We start from the raw sequence: 26631 nt of genomic DNA, 5'->3' as shown, positions 1-26631 counted from the left end.
AAACATCATATGATATCACTTACATGTGGGATCTAAAAAATACAAATCTGCTTATTTACAAAACAGAAACAGACTCACAAACACAGAAAACAAACTTACGGTTACCAAAGCAGAAAGGAATGGGGGGAATAAATTAGGAGTAAAGGATAAACAGATACACATCATTATATATAAAACAAATAAACAACAAGGACTTGCTGTATAGCACAGGAATGAATCTCTATTCAATATCTTATAATAACCTATAATGCAAAAGAATCCAAAGCTGTGTAATGGAAACTAACAGAATATTGTAAATCAACCATGGTTAAATAATAAAAAAAATACAATCCATTGTCTGCTTTTACATCCAAGCAGCTGACTGCTGGCGTAAACTGTTGCCACTGAAATCAATCAGCCAAGCTTACTGTAACACTGGTCAACCTTTTTATTTGTTCTATGAGGTCTTTCTTCACATTGCCTTTGTGAGTGACTCACCTTATTGGATTCAAAGAAATAAGAGCACATGTCTGTCTGGTTGATGCCCTCAGTCTAGGTTTGGTGCCCTCTCTGTGTTCTTATGAGACCCCAGGGTGTATGTGCATCAGTATGATTATCATGTTATATTATCAGCTTTTTGTTTGTCCAACTAGTCAATGTCTACTCCTCAAAAGCAAGGCTGTTTCTTATTTGTCTGTATCTCAGGTCCTAGCACAGGCTTTGGGAAACAGCAAGTGTTCCATAGCCATTTGTGAGATGGATGAAGGAATTCATTAATGGTCATGGAAGGCCCACTGTTTCTTCCTTTCTTTGTCTTCTTCCCTAATCTCATTTCTCCTGGGCAATGCTCTCCCCTGTGAGGTGGAGAGATGAGGCTCTCATCCTTCCCAAAGTGTGCTAACTGGCTCCAAAGTGGCAGAGATCTTTGACAGTCAGAAGGAAAGTCAAGAGCTAGTTCAAAGTTTATGTGTTCAGACAAGAGGGGTACACTCTAGGTAACCATAGGAGCTTTAGGGGGACCTCTTTGTTTCCCCCTGGAATGGCTGAGAACTCCCTGGCATTACTCAGCATAAAAGGGCCAGCTATTTTGGTGCTATAGACTTCCACAGACATTGGGTTTTAACCACTTGGCAAATCCGCAGCCTCCAAACCCTCACTGCAAAGCCCTGTCATCTGGGTGAGCCCTTCCTCTGCTTCCCCTCTCAGCACTGTACTGAGGAAGCCTAAGAATAAATGAGAGAAAAGATCTTACATGGGATGCTTGTGAAGCTTTTTGCTCTCCCATTCTTTGTTTCTAGGAAAGTGCAGCATCTTGGGGATGTGTACATTCACACAGGCACACACGCATGTGTGTTTACTTGTCTCCAATGGGATCAGACCACTTGAAAGACTGCTTTCCATTGGCTGAATTCCTCCTGGTGAATTCCCCCGGGGAAATGCTTTTGTCCAATATGTCTCTTACATCACATGTCGAGGCCCAAGTAGGCCCAGTGATATGATGACAGCCCTTGTCCTGCAACTGATGGATGAGACTCCATCTTCATCATCACACAAACTACAGCGTCCCAGCTGACATCTGCTCAGAGGTTAACAACACACATCCCATTGCCTGACTTCAGAAAATCTGTTGATCTTGATTTGCTGCTTGCAGCTAGGCTGCAATGCATGCCTTCTCTTTACATCCTTGCAGCCAGTAAATGAGCTTTTGTCATGAACTAAAACACTCAGCCCTGCTTCTTGTCCTGGGTGGGCCTGGCCTCTCTAAATCTGCCTGCTTTCCTGTAGTCACAAGTGCTTGTACAACATTGCTTCACATGGAGAAGTAAGCTCCCTACCTACTATTCTGTCAGTTCAGGCCTAAAGCACTGAAGTGAGAAAGGAATTGGATGGACAGGGACATTCTGCTTGTAGAAAAGCTAAATGCTTAGTAGCGGTTGGATTTGATGATCTCAAGGGTCCCTTCCAGCTCTTTCCTTCTTGGCTTATTCCAAAGCCAGTTTCTTTTCCCTGCTGTGGGCTTATTAAAAAGCTGGTCACACTCTGCATTTCTGCTTCTCTATCTTAGGCAGGAGCAACATATTCACCTGGTTATCAAAGATGCATGAGAATTTACATCCCAATCAATCAATCAATCAAAATACTGAGCTAATTTAAGTACAAAAGGAAACTTGCTAAATATCCTGCCCCTACATTTCCTTTCAACAGATAACCTCCATGTCTTATTCATTATTATCTTTTTAATAATTTTTCTGTTTCAAAAATTAATTCAACAATTCCTAAAAAGACAAGTATCTTATTTTTCAACTTTTAAAACAGAATGAAAATTTAATATTAGCATTTGTTTTCTCAGTACACATTGAGCCCTTTAACAAAATTTATGTTTATGAATGTATATTTATTATAGATATTTTTCTCAATGAATATAAATTTCCAGTACACAAATTTCAGAATGCATAACTCTCCTGGACTATAAACAGGCTTAAGGATCACTTTGAAAATGTAGCCTTGCAAATATTTTTAAGCCGAAATGTGGAAATTTAGATATAAAGCCAAATGCCCATTAATTACTTCACTATACCGACTCAAGTTTAGGACAGTGATGAAAAAGCATACAGATAGACTCAAGCTGGTGATAAGAGGAAAAAAAAGGTACCAAGGATACCCTTACTAGAAAGGAGCTTGTACGGCTTTAATTAGGAGTATTATGGCCACATTCCACATAGATCTTCAAAAAATAAGTTTCCAAATGTATTGTTGCTATGTCTCATTCCCTTGTAGTATAGTTTAAATGTTTTTAAATGCCAGCAGGAAAAACAATAGAAACACACAATGTCCTCTTCTATCATATAACCTCAGACCCTAGAGTGTAGGCGTGTGTTATAATTTAGGAAGCAGTGATTTCAACTTCCTTTTTCCCCATAGCTGTGGGAAAAGGCCTTGAGCAATTCCCAGCAGGAGACTTGTAGCACTTCCCCAAGGGCAGAGCAGATGCCCTGATTTTAAGTAGAGCATAAAGCACAAGCACAATTGGCCACATGAAATGCCCAATCACAGGGAGTCTGCTCTTAACCAGAATATTATCTTCTACGAGGTGACATGTAAATTGATCTCTCCGAGGCATGAAAGACCTGCCTGCTGTCCTGGGGAGGTTTCCTTTCCCTCGTCCCCTTCTTTCTCATCCTCAGGTTTGTGCCAGAAGACTTCAGGCCTTGATGAATCTGAGAGGAATCCTGAACACCTACAACTGCTGGAACCATTCCCCACTGGGCCAGAATCTGGGAATTCATGATGCTGGGACCAGGTTTTACTCAGCTTTGTGTCCATCAGCACCAACTGCAGGGCCCGGAACCTAGTGGAAACCTATTAAATGTCTGTTATCCTGGATAAATGATCAGTCTTGGAAGGGTACTTAGAAGAGAAAAAGGGAGACTGCTAGAAAGGCAGGACCTGCTTGCTCCCTGCCATTCTGCCCCCACAAATTGACTAGGACAGGCTTTGGGTCTTAGGGTTCTAAGGCACGTGGCTTAAAGCAGTGAGCGGACCAACTCCCTCATTTAAGATGAAGGGACCTGCCTACAGTTTTACAGCCAGAGAGGGACCACATAGGGATAGCTAATCCAGATGCCTGACTCCTAATTTCCTCCAGTGTTCTTTCACTTCCCCCCACTCTATCTCAGATGCCTGGGACACTGTGTCCATCCTACTGATCAACAAACTTCTCCCTTTTTTCCTTTTTTTTTTTTTTTTAGGGCCATACCTGTGGCATATGGAAGTCCCAGGCTAGGGGTCGAATTGGAGCTGCAGCTGCTGGCCTATGCCACAGCCATAGCAATGCCAGATCTGAGCTGCGTCTATAACCTACACCACAGCTCACAGCTATGCCAGCCCCTTAACCCAATGAGCGAGGCCAGGGAACAAATCTGCATCCTCATGGATACTAGTCGACCTGCTGAGCCATGGTGGAAACGCCCAACAAACTTCTGCTAGGGGCCTTCCTGACCCTGGCTTCTAACGCCTGCCAGTAGCTCTGGCAGGACCAGGGTTTTTTCACCTGCCTCCTCATCTGAGGCTCCTCGAAGGCCCCCTTTAGCTGGAATTTATCATCAAGAGGAGACAGAGAGGAAGTCCTGAGTCTCCTGGAATGCTTTCTGCTGGGCTTTGCCTGCCCCTTTCAATTCAGATTGCTGGCCTGGACCTCAGACCTTGGCAGGGTTCTCTGATGACTCCTGGCCTTACCTACTGGCTGGAACCCCAGACGGAATTCTTGCAACAGCCAGCTTTGGGCTCTTGGTTTCCCTCATTGTCTAGTGTCTCCAAGTCTTGGCCCCAGGTCTAGAAGTGTCTGCCCTAGGCTGTGACAGGAGTTGTATATTCTGTCCTGTAATCTGAGGTGAAAGGAACAACCGTTAGATAGTCTGTGTGTGTGTTTAAGCAGCAATCATGGATTAACACTGAGGTTAATACTGAGGTAACATGCTGTTGTGGAAAAAGTGTGACTTTGAAATCAGACTGACTAGATTGATGAGCTGTAGTGGGCGATCTTTCTAACTGTGCTAAGGCAGTTTCTTCATCTCAGCTGGGAAAATAATGTTTATCCTCCTGAGTGCTACAGATTAGAGATAATGTATTTAAAGTAATGTACACAAGAGGCCTGTGATAGAAAGTAGCAGCTATTACTCTTAAGTTAAATTGTCTGTATGTACACACATAGGGACTAAATGCTGATTTCATGATGTCTGAAGTACTGAAGGGTCCTGAAGTACCTCTGAATTGTCAAGAATTACATTATAACCAGAATCATCTGAACATATACTTTATTTCTTAGACTACAGGTAATTATATGGAATAATATTAGCAAGAGTAAGTAACACTGGTTACATATTTAAAATGTGCTGGGCTGTGCTCTCTCTATATGACCTAATGCAGCCTTCACAGCATTCTGAGATACGTAGTATCATAACTATTTTTATTTATTTATTTAACTTTTTAAAATTAAATTTTATTGGAGTATAGCTGACTTACAATATTGTATATTAGTTTCAGGTGTACAGCAAAGTGAATAAGTCATACATACATATACATATATATCCATTCTTTTTTCCCATATGGGTTATTACAAACTATTGAGCAGATTTTTCTTGTGCTATACAGTAGGTTCTTGTTAATCATCTGTTTTATACAATAGTGTGTATATGTTGTTCCCACCCTCCCAATTCTTCTCTCCCCGACCCCATTGGTTCCGTCTGTGGTAACCATAAAATTGGTTTTGAAAACCTGTGAGTTTGTTTCTATTTTATAAATAAGTTCTTTTGCATCATTTTCATTAGATTTCACATATGACTGATATAATTTGATATTTGTTTTTCTCTGTCTGAGCTAATTCACTCAGTATGACAATTTCTAGGTCTATCCATGTTGCTGCAAATGGCATTATTTCATTCTTTCTTTATGGCTGAATAATATTCCATTGTATATATGTACCACATCTTCTTTATCCATTCCTCTGTCAATGCTCATTTAGGTTATTTCTATGTCTTGGCTATTGTAAATAGTGCTAAAATGAACATTGGCATATATGTATCTTTTCAATTTATGGTTTTCTCCAGACAGATGCCTAGGGCATGGGAATGCTGAATCATATGATAGTTCTATATTTAAGGTTTGTTTGTTTGTTTGTCTTTTTAGGGCTGTACCTGTAGCATATGGAAGTTCCCAGCTAGGGGTCAAATCAGAGCTGCGGCTGCTGGCCTATGCCAGATCTGCGCTGCGTCTACAATCTACACCACAGCTCATGGCTAAGCTGGATCCTTAACCCACTGAGCAAGGCCAGGGATAGAACTCGCATCTTCATGGATACTAGATGGGTTCATTACTGCTGAACCACAATGGGAACTCCTATATTTAGTTTTTAAAGGAACCTCCATACTGCTCTCCAGAGTGGCTACACCAATTTACATTCCCACCAACAATGCAGGAGGGTCCTCTTTTCTCTTCGTTAATCCTTTTTTAAACAGAGAAATGGGGTTTAGCAAAGCTTAGCAATGCGATCAGATCACGTGACCAGTAAGCAATGGAGCTGGGATCTGAGGTGGAGTTTGATTCCAGAGCCTGAGTTCTTATGCCATTTAATCTTTCATCATGCATACATTTAACCCCGGTTAAGGAACCTGAATAGTTCTTAACCCCTCTCCAGTTTCCCACCTAGGCCTACTGAGGAAAGGTCTTCCAGTCATCTCACCTGGGAAAATAATGTTTATCCTCCTGATTGCTACAGAGGTTAGAGATAATGTATCTCTATGTGGGAAACCACCAAGGAGGAAGCTCTTGTCTCCCTTTGCACCCAGTACTCACTCTTCCCCAAGTGAGCAGGAGTCTGTGGTCAGACTGGACGGAAGCTACCAGGCCTGGGCTGTACTTTACCAAACAGTCTCCAAGACAGGGATTTCTACTCTGCTTCCCTCCTTTCCCATCTCCACTGGGCAGTGAACTCTCCACTTCCTGGGTCCCCTTTTAGTACTGCATCAAGCAGTGCTTTCTAATTTGGCTTTTACCAGAGAAACCCCTGTGCTTTCTTCTTCTCAAAAGACTTTTTATTTTGAAAATTATTGGGCTCACAAGGAATTGCAAAACTGAACAGAGAGTTTCTGTGTACCTTTCACCCAGCTTTCTCCAAAGATAACACATTACATAACTAGACCACATTATCAAACTAGGAAATGGACACTGGTGCAATACTATTAACTCAACTGCAGACAGACCCTATTCAGATTTCACCAGTTTTTACATGTACTTTTTGTGTGTGCATGTAATGAAAGTTATTATTTAAAATGAAATTTATCACATGTATATATTAATGTAATTTCCACCATAATCAAATACTAAACCGTTCCATTATGCAAACAAAACAAAACCTCCCTCCAAATACCCCCTTTAGAATCACACCCTCCCTCCAGCCATAACCCCTGGCAGCCGCTGTCTGACCTGTTCTTCATCCCTATAAATTCATCTCTTGAGAACACAATATAAATAGAATCATACAGTATGTAACCTCTTGAGGCTGGCTTTTTTCCCCTCGGCATAATGCTCTTGAGAGTCATCCAAGTTGTTGCAGGTGTTAATAGCTTGTTCCCCTTTATTGCTGGGTAAAGTTCCACTATATGGATATACACGGTTTGTTTATCCATCCACCTACTGGAGGATGTTTGAGTTCTTTTTAGGTTTTGTTTATTATAAATACAGCTGATGTAAACACTTGTGCACATGTTTTTGTGTGAACATAAATTTTCACTTCTCTAGGGTAAATACCCAGGAGTGTGACTGCTGAATTACACAGTGAGTGTATGTTTGTGCACAAATCTGCCAAACTGTTTTCCAGAGTAGTGATACTGTCTTACCCACCAAAACATCATGAGAAATCCAGTTTGTCTGCATCCTTGCCAACACTTGGCATTGTCAGTATGTGTGCTTTTGGCTAGTGTGACACATGTCAGTCTTTACGAGTAGAAACTTTGGACATCTGATTATCAGTGCTGTGTGTTTGTATGCACTGTAACTGGACCAAATCCTGGAGGGGAGTAGAGTGCGTTTTAGGTTCCAAATTCTTATCAAGCATCTCCTGTACACCAGATACTGTGGCAGGTGCTAGGAAATATACAAAACTATTGTTTTCGAATTTGAGGATTCAATATAAGGCAGAGGAGGTGAATAAATGGATAGGGAAATATGATTACGAAACAATGTGGTAAGTAATATAGGTATAAGCAAAGTGCTAGGGGAATTGAGAAAAGAACTGTTTCTTACAACAGTGATTCTTAAATTTTAGAATTGATAAGAATCACCCAAAGAACTTGTTAAAATACAGATCTGGTCATCATTCCCCAGAGTGCTGAATTCAGTAGGGTCTAGGGTTGGGCCCCAAGAATTTGTATTTCTAACAAGTTCCCAGATGATGCTGATACTGCTGGTTCAGGGGTCATATTCTGATGGATAAGAGTTTGTCTTCAAGGATGAATAGGAATTTATTAGGTGAAAAATGAGAGGTCATGAAACAAGGAAGAGCATGAGCAAAGGCTGGTGATGAGAGTGTATGGTACACTCTAGGAATGGCTATTACCTTGTATGACAAGAGCACAACTTAATTTAAGGAGAATAAGCAGAAATTGTAGATTGAGGCCAGACTAAAATAGATCTTAAGTACCTACCTTAGGAGTTGTGTAGGCAGTAGAAAAGTTTGAAAAAATAATGCTTGCAGGAGGGCAGAAGCTGAATTGAAAACAGACAAGACCAGTTAGGGGGCTACTATAAGAATTCAGATGAAGAGTAGATCAGGACTACACCTGGGCAATGGAGATGGATAATAGGAGACCAATTTAAAAGGTATTTCAGAGATTAAATGACTAAGACTTGGTGACTAACTGGATGTGTAGGGAGACAAAGAAAACCAGAATGAGGGATGGATGGACGATAAGACATACATGGAGGCAGTGAAAAATTAGTGGTAAAGTATGAGGTAGTTTTTGGTCATCTAATCTGAATTGACCGAGGAATACCCATCTTACACTATCAATTATGAAGTTAGAAAATAAGATTTGAAAGAGGCAGGGTTTGGGCATATGTCACAGGAGGAATTAGTACCAGGTGAGGGGTACAGTGTAAGAAGTGAATTAAGACCGGAACCCAGGATAATATCAACTTTAGATGGGTAGGTAGAATCCAGGAGCCAGTGAAAGCAAGGTATGAAAACCAGGACAATCAAGTATGGTAAAGTTAAGAAGAGAGACGCTTTCAGAAAGGAGGAACTTAGGGGACGGTTGTGCTATATGGCTTAAGGCTAAATGATGGTGTCTAGATACAACATGACCTTGGCAAGGGTCATTTCAGTGGATTCAGGTTGAAGAATGAATTGGAGATGAGGAAGTGGAGGTGGCTAGAAGACCACTCTTTTAAGAGGCTTGGTGGTAATCTAGGGAGAGGGCTGGGGCAACAGCTTCAGGGAAAGTCATGACCAAGAGAAAAAGTTCTGGAGGCCTTCAAGAGTCTCAAGAGGAATGCCAACATTTTCCAGTGGTTAATCAATATGTATTTGTCTACCTGACTTGAAATATGCAACACACAGAAAACTCTTTGATCAACCACTACTGATCCATTCCTAGGAGGCTATTGAGTGGGGTAATCACGCTGGTATCTTTCTCAATAAATTCAGAGGCACATAATTAGTTTAGATTAATTGTCTCTTGGCCTTTGAGCACTCCCTCTGCCCCATTATAAACAGTGAAAAATCCCAATGTTATTCTAACTTCCTCCTTTTAATAGACTTAAATAATCCCTTTATGTGCTTTGGACTCTCTTCAAAGGTGCTTTTCAAAGTCTTTTTTCCTCTTTTGTACCTAGCTGGCATACTCTGTAGGCTCCTTGATCTCCTCTGGGTAGCTTTTTACAATCTTTGAGAGATATCTTTGTCCCTCCACAATAACCACTGTGACCACTGCATTTTTAAGTGCTTGGATTTTTTTCTTTTTCCAATTCTCAGTTATTCGTCCCCTATGCTTCCAATAAAGTAGCTTAAAAGAGTCTCCAATCTTCACTTTCAAAAGCCTACCTTTCAGGTCTCTCCTAGCTAATACTCATATTTTGTCATAGCTTCCTTTTGACCACTGAATAATTGATACAAAATTTCTGGGCTTATGGATTTAATATGTATGATAATTCACGTTTATTGGCTCATCCATGCTTACTTCCTAAGTCCAACTCCTAGTCACAAGTCAAGGACTGCATTTGTCTAACTGTAGGTGGTTTGAAATTTTTGGTTATAGGAAAGTCCATGCTACCAAAAATCCTTGTTAAAAAGCCACTTTTACTTCTTGATCTGATTAGGCTTTTTACAATTCACATTTAGTCCATTTTTTTTTAATACTTGGCATAATTTCTAAGTTTCTACATCTTTGACATCTCTATGTTGGTAACATCAGTTTGCCCTCTAGCCTAAGGCACAGGTTCTCAAACATAAGAATCACTTGGAGAGTTGGAAAAATTAGCTACTGCTGTCTCACCCCCAAATATTCTCATTTAATTGATCTAGGGTGAAGCCTGGACATTGGGATTTTTAAAGGCTTCTTAGGAGATTCTAATGTATCTAAGTTTGAAATATCACTGGTTTAAGTATATTCCTAAAATAAATAATCTAATTTTAAACACTGTGAAAGGATTTGAATAGACATTTCTCCAAAGAAGATACACAAATAATAAGTACATGAAAAGATGCCCAACATTATTAGCCATCAGAGAAATGCAAATTTAAACCAAAATTCTACACACTGGGATGGCTAGAATAAAGAAAACAGGTAATAAGAATCATTGGCAATGATGCAGAGGAAACTGGAACCCTAGGGAGACTATACACTAGGTACAGCTACTTTGGAAAACAGCTCAGAGGCACCACAGGATCCAGCAATTCCACTCCTAGACATATACTCAAGATAAAGTAAAACATATGTCCACACAAAAACCTATACATGAATGTTCATGGCAGTATGTTATTCATAATAGGCAAAAAAAGTGTAAATAACCATATATCTATCAACTGATGAACAGATGAACAAAATGTGGACTCTCCATACAACAGAAAAAATATCCAGCCATAAAAAGGAATGAAGTGCTGCTTCATACTACAACATGAATGAACCTTGTAATCATGCTAAGACTATGCTACATGAAAAGAAGCCAGATATAAAGGCCACATGGTTGTATGATTCCATTTAATGTATTGTCTAGATTAGGCCAATTTATAGAGATAGAAAGTAGACTTGTAATTGCTAGAGGCTGGGGGAGGGGAGAAATAGGAAGGACTGCTGGTAGGGATGGGGTTTCCTTTTAGGGTAATAAAATTGTTCTGGAATTAGAGAGTGGTGATCGGGATCTTGTTTATGGTAAAAGGAAATCCTGGAACACTTGAAAGAGAAGATACCATTTAAAGACTCAGAAATGCAAAGTTAGGGCTTGAGAAATAAAGTAACAACTTCACAAAGCAGATTGTGATCTAAGGATGATCCTTATCATTATCCCCCTGAGAGACAGTACAGGCAATAAAATACAGTTTTAGGAAAATGGCCCCATAATAGATTACTTTATCAGAATAAGTTACGACTAATAAGAGTTTTTCTTTTTCTCTTTCAAATTTAAAAAAGATTTTGGAGTTCCCGTTGTGGCGCAGAGGTTAACGAATCCGACTAGGAACCATGAGGTTGCGGGTTCGGTCCCTGCCCTTGCTCAGTGGGTTAATGATCCAGCGTTGCCGTGAGCTGTGGTGTAGGTTGCAGACGCGGCTCGGATCCTGCGTTGCTGTGGCTGTGGTGTAGGCCAGTGGCTACAGCTCCGATTCGACCCCTAGCCTGGGAACCTCCACATGCCGTGGGAGCGGCCCAAAGAAATAGCAAAAAAGACAAAAAAAAAAAAAAAAAAGATTTTAATTGTGGTAAAATAAAAATAAAATTACATACTATAAGACAACATAAAATTTACCATCTTAACCATGTTTAAGTGTACAGTTCAGTACTATTAATTATATTCGCATTGTTGTGTGACCAATTCATCTTGCAAAACTGAAACTCTACACCCATTAAACAACAATTCCTCATTTCTCCCTCCTTCTCCCAAGCCCTGGCAACAACCATTCTATTTTCTTTTTTTTTTTTTTTGGTCTTTTTGCCTTGTCTAGGGCTGCTCCCATGGCATATGGAGGTTCCAAGGCTAGGGGTCTAATCGGAGCTGTAGCCACCAGCCTATGCCACAACCACCGCAGCGCGGGATCTGATCTGAGTCTGTGACCTACACCACAGCTCACGGCAACGCCAGATCCTTAACCCACTGAGCAAGGCCAGGGATCGAACCCACAACCTCATGGTTCCTAGTTGTATTCGTTAACCACTGAGCCACGATGGGAACTCCCATTCTATTTTCTATTTCTATGAGTTTGACTACTTTAGATATCTCATATAAGCAGATGCATATGGTATTTATCTTTTGGGGTTTAAAAAAATTTTTTTTATTTAAGTGTAGTGATTTACAGTGTTGTATAAATTTCTGCTATACAGAAAAGTGATTCCATTTTTTTCACTTATATATATATATATATATATTCTTTTTTATATTCTTTTCCCTTATGGTTTATCTCAGGATACTGAATATAGTTCCCTATGCTATATAGTAGGACCTTGTTATTTATCCATTCTATATATAATAGTACTATTTGTCTTTTGGTGACTGGCTTAACTTCATGTCCTCAAGATACATCTGTGTTGTAACTCATGTCAATTTCGTTCCTTTTGAAGGATGAATAATATTCCATTGTATGTATACATCACATTTTGTTTATCCATTCATCTATCAGTGGACAACTTGGATTATTTGTTTCTTTTTTATGGGGAAGATGGGCCCAAACTCTAGAAAGGTAACACCAAGAGATTAACCTGTGTTCTCCTAATAAGGTACTTGGTATCACTGCCAGAGACAGAAAGATGGTCAGAATTGGGGATCAAATAGTGGCCGAAGAGGTTAAATCAGGAGAGTTTGAATTCAGGAGTCTAGGCAGACTCTTGAGATTAGACCACACAAACCAGATACTGGGAGCATGAAAGGAAGAACAAGCATGGTAATTTAGGGTTTGAACATGCAAGGATGTCTGTTCTAAAACCAGGAGATTGTTTTGAGGAAGAGAAATACAAAAAGGTCAACAAAATAGTAAACTGTAAGTGAAACTCAACGTCTGTCAAGCAGGGTTGGGAAATACAGAAAATTTGCAGAGAACTCAGTGAGTAAGGGGTGGTACCAGAAGGGGAGGGGACACCACAGGCTAGTGTAGATATCTAAGGGAGAGATCTAGGATTCTGGCAGGCAGTGGGCCACCAGAAAGGAATGAACAGACTCTAAAGAGGCACTGGATGTTCCCCTTTAGCCTCTGCCCTAGGATGTGCTGATTTGATATAGAGAGGCAGGGAAATGAAAACAAATAGGCTTGACCCAGGAAATTTACACTGGATTCTGGAGCTGACTCCCAACATCCAAAATGGTGTGGCTACTTTGATTTCTATCCAGGCTGGTGTCAATATCACCTTGGGTAGGGCTGCAGGACTGCTTGGGGGCCAGACAGTGTTAGTTAAAGTCTGAAAGTTGTTAGTGGAGCCTGTTCTAACACAGATTTAGCACTAATTTACACCACTTATTTTCTTGTGCCTAGAGTCAAAGGATGCCCAGATTCCAGAGGTGGGACCAAACTGATAGTTGAAAGTTAAGCACAGGTGGGGATGTGGGGCAGTTACCAAAAGAAGACGCATATGGAGGTTGGAAGGCAATCCGTTCTTTGCAGCTGTAGGCTCTACAGTCACGATACCGGTCCAATGTGAAATTTCTCAGGATGAGACATAACTGTTCAGATGTTACATAAACAATATTACAAGTTTGTTTTTCTTTTCTCTCTTTAGTCTTCTTTTAAAGAGTCTATAAGTACTGATGTGTAGAAGAAAAATGTTTCTAGAAAATTATATTCACAGATAAGCCTCTCTAATTTGCCAATTCTTCTCTGCTGAGGCATGTTTTCTAGCAAACAAAATGTTCTAATAAATCTATCAGGGGCAGAAAAGCAGTGGGGGACAGCTGCAGCCACAGCATCCAGGAGTGACAATGATTAATTCCTACATCTGCTCAGTCAGATAGAAACAAAGGTCACTGTGCATAGATTAGCATCCTGATCACCACGTCTTCCCAACACACACACAAACACACACATACACACACACGCACATGCGCGCATCCAAGAATAGCATCTTTCTCCATTGATCATGGCAAAATTCAAAGTGCCTGAACAACGTCTACTCTCTGAAAACCTCCCTCCCTCCAGAAAGCAAGCTCTTTGGTGGGATAGAGATGGAAAAAGCCATAGAATAGGATCAGAAACCGATTAATGCCAGATCACTGTCTAATCTTGTTAACATCCAAATTAAGTGAAAATTCGATGCTCAGCTACATTTATGAAAGCAAAAGGAACTGGAAATTTAAGAACAAATCCTAATGCAGTAATTTGATCAAAGTAAGAAAGGTCATTATGGGAAGCAGGTGAATACATGTGGACATCTGGCATTATGTAAAAGAGCTATTTAGAAACTGATTCTTTGTCCTCATGTACAAAAGTCCCCTGAAGACACTGCCATTTCCTATTCATGACTCCTACACTCATAGATTCCTGACAAGTTGACTTTAAAAAAAAAATAATTGGGAGCTAGGAAGGGTATTTTTTAAGGGCATGAATTATAAATGTTTAGCTCAGTGAATTATCACAAAGAAAAATCCATGGAACTATCACCCCAGTCAAGAAAAAGAACATTTCAACATCTCTCAAAACCTCTACTCGTAATTATTAACCCTGTCTTCCTCTCTAAAGGTAAACCACTATAGAGTTCCCTGGTGGTTGGCAGGTTAAGGATCTGGTGTTGTCACTACAGTGGTTCAGGTTGCTGCTACAGCATGGGTTTGATCCCTGGCCAAGGAACTTCCACATACCATGAGTGTGGCCAAAAAAAAGGTAAACCACTATCTTGACATTTAACACTATATTTTAGTTATGTTTACTTTTAAACTCTATTTAAAGGGAATCATATAGTACATGTTCTTTTGTGGCTGGATTTTTAAATTTGACGTTGTTTGTAAAAGCTGGCCATGTTGCTGGGTGATAACTACACATTCATTTTCATTGCTCAATAGTATTTCATTGCAAGAATATACCATAACTGACTTATTCCTTCTACTACTGAAGGACATTTGGGGTGACTACAAGTAATGCTACTGTGAATTTTCTTTAAACAATTTTTGGTATAAAAGTACATACATTTCTCACAGGAATAATTTAGAAGTGTATTTGTTGGGTAACAGGGTACATGAATAGTTAATTTTAGAAGATGTACCATATAAGATAAATAAATGCTAGGGATGTAAGGTATAACATGATAAATATAATGAGCACTGCTATATGTTATATATGGAAGTTGTTAATAGAGTAAGTCTTAAGAGTTCTCAACAAAAGGAAAACCTTTTTCTATTTCTTTAATTTTGTATCTCTATGAGATGATAGATGGTCATTAAACTTATTAGGATAATCATTTCATGATATATGTAACTCAGATCATAATGCTGTACACTTTAAACTTATACAGTGCTGCATGTCAATTATATTTCAATAAAACTGGAAGAATATACATTTTACAGGGAAAAAAAAGATATTGCCAAATTACTTTCCAAAGTGGCTGTACCAAATTGTACTCTCACCATAAGCAAATAAAAATTTTATAGCTTCACATCTTTATCTTAACATTACCTTTAAAATTTAAATCATTTGGTGTATACCTCATAGCGTTAATTTTCCTCAACCATGGACGATCACTAATGTACTCTCTGTCTCTATAGATTTATCTATTCTGACATTTTATATAAATGGCATCATACAATATATGGTCATGGGTTTTTTTTTTTTTTTTTTTTTTTTTTAGGACTGCACCTACAGCACATGGAAGTTCCAGGCTAGGGGTCAAATTGAAGTTAACAGATGCCGACCTATGCTACAGCTACAGAAACGTGGGATACGAGCTGTGTCTGTGACCTACATCACAGCTCATGGCAACACCAGATCCTTAACCCACTGAGCAATGCCAAGGATCGAACCTGCATCTCCATGGATACTAGTTGGGTTCATTTCTGCTAAACCACTATGGGAACTCCTGGTCCTTTGTGATTGGACTCTTTCACTCAACATGTTTTGGAGGTTCATCCATGTTGTATCATGAATCAGCACTTGATTTTTTTTTTTTGAGAATAACATTTCATTATGAATATACCGTTTCATTTATCCATTCATCAGTTGATGAACATTTGGGTTGTTTCTGCTCTGGGGCTATTATGAATAATGCTGCTATGAACATTTATGTCCAAATTTTTTTGTGGACCTGTGTTTTCATTTTCTTAAGTATATACCTTCTGCTTTCTTGATAGCATTCTTTGAAGCACAAATTCTGATGGCACTGAATGTATTTGTTTTTCTTTTGCTGCTGTGCTTTTGGAGTTATTTACTGATGTCCTCTTGATACACATAAATTCTTAATTTTTTACACCTATCAGTGATGTCATAAGAAAGCCTTATGCAATTCACTTTTGCACTTACAATAAAACTATCAACTATATCCTTCAATGTCCATGATGTGAAACCTAAAGTGAGAATTTTTTTCAGAAAATAGTATTAAAAAATAATTTTAGCTCTACTGATAAACTAACACATATCCTCCTTTTATATGTTTCCTTTTTGTCTTTTTAGGAAACTCAAAGATAACTTTTAAAACTTTTGGTGAAAAAAATATAAACAAATGCGCAAGTTCAGGCCAAGAGGGCAGAGCAGGAAAACCCTCTCATGTGACACCAAAATTACAACTATTTATAGAGAAACTATTGATGAAAAAGACAAGATTTAGCAGAAAAGATTCTCTACTACTAAAAATATAAAGAAGGAACCACAATGAAATGGGGTAGAAGGGGCAGAGTTATGGTATAGTCAAGACCCGTACCCCTAGTGTGTCACCCACAATGGAGGATAATTACAATTGCAAAAGTTCTCCCCAAGACGCAACGGGTTTGAGTCCCACATTGGTTCTTTGAGAAATAAACAAAATTTATAAACCTTTAGCCAGGTTTATGAAAAAGGGAGAGAGGGAGGGAGAAAGAGAGAGAGAAAGCAAGCCCCCAAATCAATAAAACCAGAAATGAAAATGAAGTCACAACTGACATCAGAGAAATAGAAAAGATCATAAAAGACTACTATGAACAACTACATGCCAATAAAATGGACAACCTAGAAGAAATGCACAAATTCTTAGAAAGGTACAGTCTCCCAAGACTAAATCATGAAGAAATAAAAAATATGAGCAAACCAATTATCAGTAATGCAATTGAATCAGTAATTAAAAGACAAAGTCCAGGACCAAATGGCTTCACAGGTGAATTCTACCAAATGTTCAGAGAAGAGTTAACACCTGCCCTTCTGAAACTATTCCAAAAAGCTGCAGAGGAGGGAACACTTCCAAACCATTCTATGAGGCCAGCATAACCCTGATACCAAAACCAGACAAAGACATTGCAAGGAAAGAAAATTGCAGGCCAATATTACTAATGAACATGGATGCAAAATCCTCAACAAAATACTAGCAAATTGAATCCAACAATACATTAAGGTTCATACACCACGATCAAAGGGGATTTATAATAACTTTAAATGGAGTATAATCCACAAAATTTTGAATCACTTTGTTGTATACCTGAAACTAATATAATATCATAAATCAATTATACCTCAATAAAAAGAAAAATGTATATACTATAAGTGTACAATTCAATGAATTTTTGGAAACTGACACACCTGTGCAGACAGCACGCAGGTCAAGAAATGAACGCATTTCCCAGAAGCCTTCTTCTAGTTCCCTTCTGTCAACTATGCTCCCCTAACTCTCCCCTCAACCTCCAAGGTTACTACTATTCTGACTTCTTACCTCATAGACAGTTTTACCTGGTATTATATACCATATGAAGTGGAATCATATAGGTGCAATCTTTGTGCTTGGCTTTTGCTTAACATTATTTTTGTGAGCTATCCATATTGTTGTATGTAGTCCAAGACTATTATATTCTAATGGTTGTGTAATAGCCAATCAGTGAAAATACCATGCTAGACATTAAACTGTTGCTTGACAGTTGAGGAGTTTCCAGTTTGGACTTATTAGAAATAACGCTGATAAGAATATTCTAGTATACATATTTTGGTGGCTACATATATGTAATTTCTGGAACTTCTGTGACAGAGGGCATGTTCAGGTTTGGTAGATTCTGAACAGTTTTGTAAAGGCACTATAACAATACATATACTCCCATAATAATGCATGAGAATTCCAGATGCTCCTCATTCTTCCCAACACTTGATGTTTCAGTCTTTTTTATTGTAAACATTTAAGTGAGTAGACGTTTCTTTACTGTGCCTTTACTATGCATTTCTCTGATGACTAATGAAGCTGAGCTCTTTTTCATTTTCTATTGGCTACCTGGATATATTCCTTTGTGAAGTGGCTGTTCAGATCTTTAGCTCATTTAAAATTTTTTTCTCTGTTTTTCTTATTGACTCGTACATAGTTCGTTATTCTGGATAAAAATCTTTTGATGATACATGCATTCTAAATATACGCTCCCATTCTATGGCTTGCTTTTTTCCCTCTCTTAGTGGTGTCCTTTAATGAATTGATGTTTTTGGTATTTATATAAAGCAATTTAATGGTCTTTCTTTTCTGCACAGCACTTTTTGTGCTCTATTTCAGACATGTTTTCTTGCCCCCAGTTCACAAAAATATTCTACATCATCTTCCTGAAGCTTGTTTGATTTTTCCATTTATATCTACAGTCCACCTGCAGATGATTTGGTTGAGGTAGGATTCAAGTTTCATATTTTCTCCATGTGGATGGCCAACTGACTTAGTACCAATTAAAATTATTCTCCCTGTTCTGTTCCACTGGTCTATTTGTCTATCCTTGCTCCAATAGCATCCTTAGCCTGTCTTAGTTACTAGCTTTATAATGCATCTTAATATCTCAAAGAGGAAATCCTCTAGCCTTGCCCATTTTTTCCAGGCTATTTTTGGCCATTTGAATTTCCATATAAATTTGAGGGTCAATTTGCTATGTTCTACCAGAAAAGAAAAAAAAATTGTTGGAATCTTTACTGCAATTACACTGAATCTATATATCAATCTGGCTGCAATTATATTTATAATATTAAATCTTCTGATATATAAATATAATACATCCTTTATTTATTTAGAACTTCTTTACACTCTCAAAAATATTTTATGATTTTCCATGTTAGAGATACTGCTTATCTTTTCCTAGTGTATTGTCAATGTTCAATAAGAAAATAGAACTAGTAATTGATACATAGATTTGTCACAGACCACTGGCTCATGCAATTTTGGGGCCTGGTTAAGCGAAAATTCCTTTTTTAGCCACTCTGTTCTTGAATCAAGTTACCTTAAGGAGTATGCTTTTATTTCAGGGAGCGCTATAGGTACTCTTAAATGTTAAAGTCTATTCTTGATCAAGCAGCCAATTTTCCAATTAAATGTCAGGTCATGTCATTCCTCAGTTCCAAACTCTACAATGGCTCCCCATAACACATGGAGTAAATACCAAAGTCAGTACATTGACCTACAAGATCCCATAGGATCTGGCTCATTACCTCTCTGACCTCATCTTCTTCTATTCTCTGCCTCATACTCTGCTCCAGCCACACTGGCCTCCTTGCTTTTCCTTGGACACTGGGTATATTCCTACCTCAAGGCCTTTGCATATCCTGTTCCCTTTGCTTGAAATGGTCTTCACCTCATAACTTGATTTTTATGCCTTCCAAGCTATATTCAAAGGTTACTTTCTCAGTTAAGCCTTCTCTTCTGAAATAGCAGCTATTACCTTGATCTTTCCCATTCAATTTTCTTTTACTTTTTTGCACTTATCACTAACATCCCATTTATTTAACAATTTATTTACCGTCTGCCCTCCCCTCTAGGAAAGCAAGGGAAAGGGTCTTTTGCCTACTTTGTTCTGTGATGTCATCCCAGCACCTAGAACAGTATCTGATACATTGCTGACTAATTCAATAGATATTGTTAAAACAACAGGCACATCTGTAACAACCTAATTATGAGGAGAGCTTCTAAAAGTACTGAACTCTGTGGCCAATAGGGCGTCAAGAGCAGACAGATTTTAGTGGCATGACGAGACAGGAAAGATAGTTTACAGTGAAGGGCCACAACCGAAGAACTGGAAATCTCAGGCTCTGGCTGTCACTCCTCAGACTCCTGGTGGGAGCAACCACCAGGAGCAGAAAAGAGAACAACGGAAAGCAACTGCTTATTTATGGCACAATTTGATGTAGAATTGATACTGTATTAAAATTAAAGAATGAAAAAGTCTGTCTGGAGTCCCCATTGTGGCGCAGCAATTAACGAATCTGACTAGGAACCATGAGGTTGCGGGTTCGATCCCTGGCCTTGCTCAGTGGGTTAAGGATCCAGCGTTGCCGTGAGCTGTGGTGTAGGTCGCAGACATGGCTCAGATCCCACGTTGCTATGGCTCTGGTGTAGGCCAGCAGCTACAGCTCTGATTAGACCCCTAGCTTGGGAACCTCCATATGCTGCAGGAGCGGCCACAGAAAAGGCAAAAAGACAAAAAAAAAAAAAAGAAAAAGAAAAAAATTACAAAAAAAAGAAAAAAAAGAAAAAGTCTGTCTTCTAAGAATTTATCATTACCATCATAGTCTACATTCTGGGCCATTTAATTTGTTCACTCAGGAAACATGGAGTATAACCCAGGCACAAAAGAGATATAAAGATTAATAAGAGGTGGTCTTAAACTCTAACAGGTCATTATCTGGTAAAAGAGACAGAGCCCTTCTCCTCTCAATCCAGTGAGCTGTGACAGGGTAATGGTGTGTCTATCTATAAGAGTGGGGGCACAAATGAGAGTGTGTCTACTTCACCTAGAGACATTATTTTAGGACTGACTGTAGGATGGACAAACAGCATGAGACGACTTTGTAGAACTACTCGGATGTATTCATCTAGATTCTGATCCATTATCTTCTGCTGACTCATCCATATCATATTGCATCCTACAACCGGTACCAAGAAGGCCTCATCTCTGTTCACAATCCAGGATCTTTTCACCTCATTTCTATTTCACATCTCCTTTCCAGCAACATCCCTGCGTATCAATGCCTTTTGACCTCATGATACACCACTTATATTTGGCTCCAAGCTCAATCCTTTGGATGTAATAACTGATGTAATATTTTCCAACTATGAACCTTAGACTTATTTTCCCTTTTTTTTTTTTGGTCTTTTTCCCTTTTCTGGGGCCACTCCCGTGGCATATGGAGGTTCCCAGGCGAGGGGCCTAACTGGAGCTGTAGCCACCGGCCTATGCCAGAGCCACAGCAACGCAGGATCTGAGCCGCCTCTGTGACCTACACCATGGCTCACGGCAATGCTGGATCATTAACCCACTGAGCAACGGCAGGGACCGAACCTGCAACCTCATGGTTCCTAGTTGGATTCGTTAACCACTGCACCACGATGGGAACTCCTAAACGCCTTTTTGGATAAGGCTTTCCTGATCACTCCTCTCTCAATCAGTCCTTGGCCCTGCTGCATTATTTCCCCAAATTGAGTTAAAAGGGTGGTATATATTCTAGGCCTGACTGGCTCCCCTTCTTCCCTCTTGGCCAATAACCATCAAACACTGGATTACAGAGAACATCCCAGAAATCCTTGTAGGGCAAAGTACAAACGAAAACTTTGTTGTTGTTGTTGCCAACAGGATCAGAACCTCTTTCTTCCCAGTCACCTTCCCTTCAGCTCCAATTACTCAAACCACACAGAAGACAGACTTGAAACAATCAATATGAAAGGAGCATAGCAAGGCATTCTTTTTTGAAAAGCTATTTTTAAAAAACAAAATGTTCCTTTTGGACTTGCTCATGTTTTTCCACCCAGGTGATGTTTTTGAACCTTCCAGGAACCCTTAATCACATTTTACATAGTATCCTGAGCACAGTAGGTATTCAGCTCAGTAAATATTTACTATCGCCATTGATGGATAAACTTCACTCAGGTGATAATATAAAGCTTTCAGGCATGGAAAGAGTAAAGAAAAGATGAGGTTGAGTCTAATCCTTCTCAAAAGTATGAGGACATCAAAGCCTTTTTATTCTCCCTCCTCTTTTTAACAGCCGTGCCTGAAGCATGTGGAAGTTCCTGGGCCAGGGATTGAACCCGCACCACAGCAGTGGCCTGAGGCACTGCAGGGATGTCAGATCCTTATCTTGCTGTGTCACCAGGGAACCCCAAGGCCTTTTTATGATAATGAAAAATAATACGAAACCTGGGGAGTCAGAGGGATTCTCAGAAGAGTACAACAATAACGTGCTTGAGAACCATGACTCATACTGTCTGCTGGACTTTCTGAAGGCAAAGTGAACACATAGAGCAGGGTACAGGAAGTAACTCATGAATAAACTGCCTGAATTCACTGAACATTGAATATTTTAGCTCTGTCGAATTCTGCCAGAGGACCTGTGTGAGGAACCTACCCAGGAAGGAGGCATGGTTGAGAGATGGATATACTTCAGCCATTTAGCAGCATCTGGGTCTCTGGCTGCCACTCCAATCCAGGGTGCAGGCAGAGGTGGCAGATGCCTCCTTGCAGTGTTGGGAGATACAATCTGTCATGTGCCCTCATCAGCAAAGCACATCCTTGCTGGGTAGGCTCACAGACAAGGCCCTGACTGTTCTTTACGCAGATCATTTCTCAGGGCTGTGTTTGCAGTGAGCAACCTTGAAGGATGGGGTATCACCACCTTCCCCCGACCCCCAGACAAAGAAAAAGTTTGTTACGACTTACGGTAAAAGTGGTGACAAAAAAACAGGGAGTTCTCTTGTGGCACAGTAGCTTAAGGAGCCAGCATTGTCACTGCAGTGACTCAGGCTCAATCCCTGGCCTGGGAACTTCCATATGCTATGGCTGTGGACAAAAACAAAAAAAGTGGTGAATTCCCAAGGTTTGGGTTCCTATCCTTTATTGGCAGCCCCCTGTGTGCACAAGCATGATCCATCATGGGCCCTACACCATCGCATAGGACTGGGGGCATGGGAACCAGCACAAACCCAAAGTGAAGCTCTAACTATTCTTTCTACCATGAGTAATAAAGTACTCTGTTTCTTTCTTTCTTTCTTTCCTTTTTTTTGGCTCTTTCTTTCTTTTCTTTTCTTCCTTTCTTCCTTCCTTTCTTTCTTTCTTTCTTTTTTTTCTTTCTTTCTTTCTTTCTCCCTCCCTCCCTCCCTCCCTCTCTCTCTCTCTCTCTCCTTCTTTCTTTCTTCCTTTCTTCCTTTCTTTCTCCCTCCCTCCCTCCCTCTCTCTCTCTTTCCTTCTTTCTTTCTTCCTTTCTATCTTCCTTCCTTCCTTCCTTCCTTCCTTCCTTCCTTCCTTCCTTCCTTCCTTCCTTCCTTTCTTTCTTTCTTTCTTTCTTTCTTTCTTTCTTTCTTTCTTTCCTGTCTTTTTAGGACTCCACCCACAGCATGTGGAAGTGCCCTGGCTAGGGGTCAAATTGGAGCTACCCAGTTGCTGGCCTATGCCACAGCCACAGCAACGCCAGATCCAAGCCACATCTGTGACCTATACCACAGCTCACAGCAATGCTGGATCCTAAACCCACTGAGTGAGGCCAGGGATCGAACCTGCATCCTCATGGTTCCTAGTCAGGTTCGTTAATCACTGAGCCATAAAAGGCACTCTGAAGTACTTGGTTTCTGACCCAAAGAGTCTCGTGTCTTTTGCTAGCATAAAACAGTAACATGTTAAGCTATTAACTTTCAAGTAGGACAAAGTCTCATACCCTACACAAGTCTTATTACTCAAACTTCTTGATTTCCCAGATAGTAAAAACCCCAGATACTGAGGATTATTGTAGGAAGGCTATTTTAATTCTGAAAATAACTACCACCTACAATCATTATTACAAGTGATAGTGAGATAAGGTCTCAAAATAAAATAGTCTTTCAATTGAACAAGTTTAGCTTCATGTAGAACTTATGGCATTGCCCTTATTTTATGCATTTCAGAAGAAGCACCAATAGAATGTCCCTCTGGACCTGAAAGATGTGCTTTGCTCCAAGAGTTATCATGATCCTTGTTAAACTGCATGAGGAAATCCAGGAAAAAAAAGTGTGCATCCTCCTATAGCAGTCATTAATGTCCAGCACAGGTATCAGATAGGTTTTAGGTCACCTAGAAGGCCCTTTGGAAAAGGACACCATAAATGGTGTGCTTTTTCCCTCATGAGAATCTTCTCAGAAAAAAAAGAATGTTTGTAGACTACATTTTTTAACAGCTTCATTGAGTACAACCGACATACAATAAAATACATGACTTTTTAAAAGTACGTTATTTGATAAGTTTTGATATATGCATATAGTTGTGAAATATTCACCACGATCAAGGTAATGAACATATATCCATCACTCCCAAAAGTTTCCACAGATCTCTTGGTCATCCCTCCTTCCTGCCCTTCTGTACTACCCTCACCTTCAGGCAACCACTCATCTAATTTCTGTCACTACAGATTAGTGAACAATAGATTAATTTTCTAGAATTTCATATAATTGGTATTGCACAGTGTGTAATCTTCGTTGCCTGGCTTCTTCCACGCAGCACAATGATTTTGAGATCCATCCATGTTGTTCCAAGTATTAATAATTATTTTATTGAGTAGTACTCCATTGTATGGACATACCACAATTTCTTTCTCCATGCACCTGTTGATAGATGTTTGTGCTATTTCCAGTTTCTGGCTATTACAAATAAAGCTATTATGAACATAGTATACATGACTTTATACAGACATATAGTTTCATTTCTCTAAGTAAAAACCTAAGAGCAGAATGACTGGATCGTACAGTGGGCATATGCTGAACTACTAAAGAAACGTCCAGACTATTTTCCAAAGTGGTTATACTATACATTCCCACCAGCGGTATATGTTAAGATTTGATTTAGTCAGTCTTTTAAAATTTCGGCCACTCTAATAGGTGTGTAGTGATATTTCATTGTGGGTTTAGTTTGCATTTCACTAAGGACTAATGGTGTTGAACATCATTTCACATGTTTATCTGCCATCTATATATCTTCTTTGGTGAAGTATCTGTTCAAATCCTTCAATCATCGTTTTTGTTGTTGGATTTTTTTATTGTCAATTTTTACTGTTACTTACATATTCTGGATATAAGTTCTTTATCAGATACAAGACTTGCAAATATTTTCTTCCAGGCTGTGGCTTTCTTTTTATTTTCTTAAGATTCTCTTTAGAAGAAGGTGTTTTTAACTTTAATGAGGTCAACTTACCAAAGTTTTCTTTTATGGAGTGTGCTTTTATTGTTGTATCTAATAAAGGTTTGGCTCCTGGGCATATATCCACACAAAACTTTCATTCAAAAAGATGCATGCAGGAGTTCCCGTCATGGCGCAGTGGTTAACGAATCCGACTAGGAACCATGAGGTTGCGGGTTCAATCCCTGCCCTTGCTCAGTGGGTTAACGATCCGGCGTTGCCGTGAGCTGTGGTGTAGGTTGCAGACGCGGCTCGGATCCCGTATTGCTGTGGCTCTGGCATAGGCTGGTGGCTACAGCTCCGATTGGACCCCGAGCCTGGGAACCTCCATATGTCTCAGGAGCAGCCCAAGAAATGGCAAAAAAAAAAAAAAACAAAAACAAAAACAGATACATGCACTCCTGTGTTCACAGCAGCACTATTCACAATAGCCAAGACATAGAAACAACCTAAATGTCCATCAACAGATGAATGGATTAAGAAGATGTGGTATATATATACAATGGAATACTACTCAACCACAAAAAAGAACAAAATAATACCATTTGTAGCAACATGGATACAACCAGAGATTCTCATACTAAGTGAAATAAGTCAGAAAGAGAAAGGCAAATACCGTATGATATCACTGATATGTGGAATCTAAAATATGGCACAAAAGAATCTATTTACAGAACAGAAATAGACTCACACATGGAGAACAGACTTGTGGTCACCAACAGGAATGGGGAGGAAGTGGGATGGATGGGGTGTTTAGGGTTGGTAGATGCAAACTATTACATTTAGAATGAGGTCCTACTGTACAGCACAGGAAACTATACCCAAATGCTTGGGATAGAACATGATGAAAGGTAGTATGAGAAGAAGAATGTATACATATGTATAACTGGGTCACTAGGCTATACAGCAAAAATTGACACAACACTGTAAGTCAAGTATATTCTAATAAAAACGAAATAAAATTTTAAAAAAGCTTTGCTTTATTCCAAGGTCACAAAATTGTTCTCCTATGCTTTGAGAAGTTTTACAGTTTTAGATTTTATGATCCATTTTGAGTTAATTTCCAAATATGTTACAAGATACAGATCAAAGTTCATTTTTGGATATGGGTATCTGATTATTCCAGCACCGTTTGTTGAAAAGACTGACTCTCCCTTCTCCACTGAATTGCCTTTGCACCCTTTTTGAATAGCAGTTTCCCATACATGTATAGGTTTATTTCTGGATTCTTTTCTGTCTGTTGATGTAAATGTCTATCTTTAACCAATACCAAACTGTCTTTGTTATAGTTTGTTGCTTTATAATTTACAGTTATGTAGATTAATAATCTCTTGAGGTCAAATGGTCCTAGTCTTCCAACTTTATTCATCTTTAAGGTTGTTTTGACTTTTCTATGTCCTTCACATTGCCATATAAATTGTAGAACCAGCTTGCAAATTTATATAAAAAAAAAGGGGCCAGCTAGAATTGTGTCTATGATTGGGTTTAGCCTATAGATCAATTAGGGGAGGATTAATAATACTGAGTCTTCCAATCCAGGACACAGTATCTCTCCATTTATTTAGGATTTCTTTAATTTCTCTCAGCAATGCTTTATAGCTTTCAGTGCACAAATATTTCACATAGTTAGATTTATCCCTAAAT

General features: G+C 39.2%; 1 protein-coding gene and 1 long non-coding RNA gene across 15 annotated transcripts in view; both read right to left on the bottom strand.

The window, feature by feature from the left end:
• Window positions 1-26631, bottom strand: part of GPR156 (G protein-coupled receptor 156) — a 99768-nt gene that overhangs the window by 33046 nt on the left and 40091 nt on the right. For 2 of the 14 annotated variants that reach the window (XM_084991127.1, XM_084991126.1), the window contains one exon: window positions 13293-13398. The exons of the other annotated variants lie outside the window; for them this stretch is intronic. The gene's annotated coding sequence lies outside the window, so the exon portion shown is untranslated. The remainder of the gene's footprint in view (window positions 1-13292; window positions 13399-26631) is intronic. 14 annotated transcript variants of the gene reach the window in all.
• LOC146397713 (uncharacterized) lies at window positions 15865-21072 on the bottom strand. Its single transcript, XR_014824799.1, has 2 exons — window positions 21040-21072; window positions 15865-20205 (listed from the first exon to the last, which is right to left on the bottom strand). It is a non-coding gene; the product is annotated as an uncharacterized LOC146397713 (long non-coding RNA).

This window comes from Sus scrofa, chromosome 13 (genome assembly GCF_054392235.1).
Source record: "Sus scrofa isolate SSC_HxYL_T2T_F1_AM1 chromosome 13, Sscrofa_HxYL_maternal_Yorkshire_Landrace_v2.0, whole genome shotgun sequence".
Lineage (NCBI taxonomy): Eukaryota > Metazoa > Chordata > Mammalia > Artiodactyla > Suidae > Sus > Sus scrofa.
Note: the sequence above shows the minus strand (reverse complement) of the source record. Positions and strands in the feature narration are given on the sequence as shown.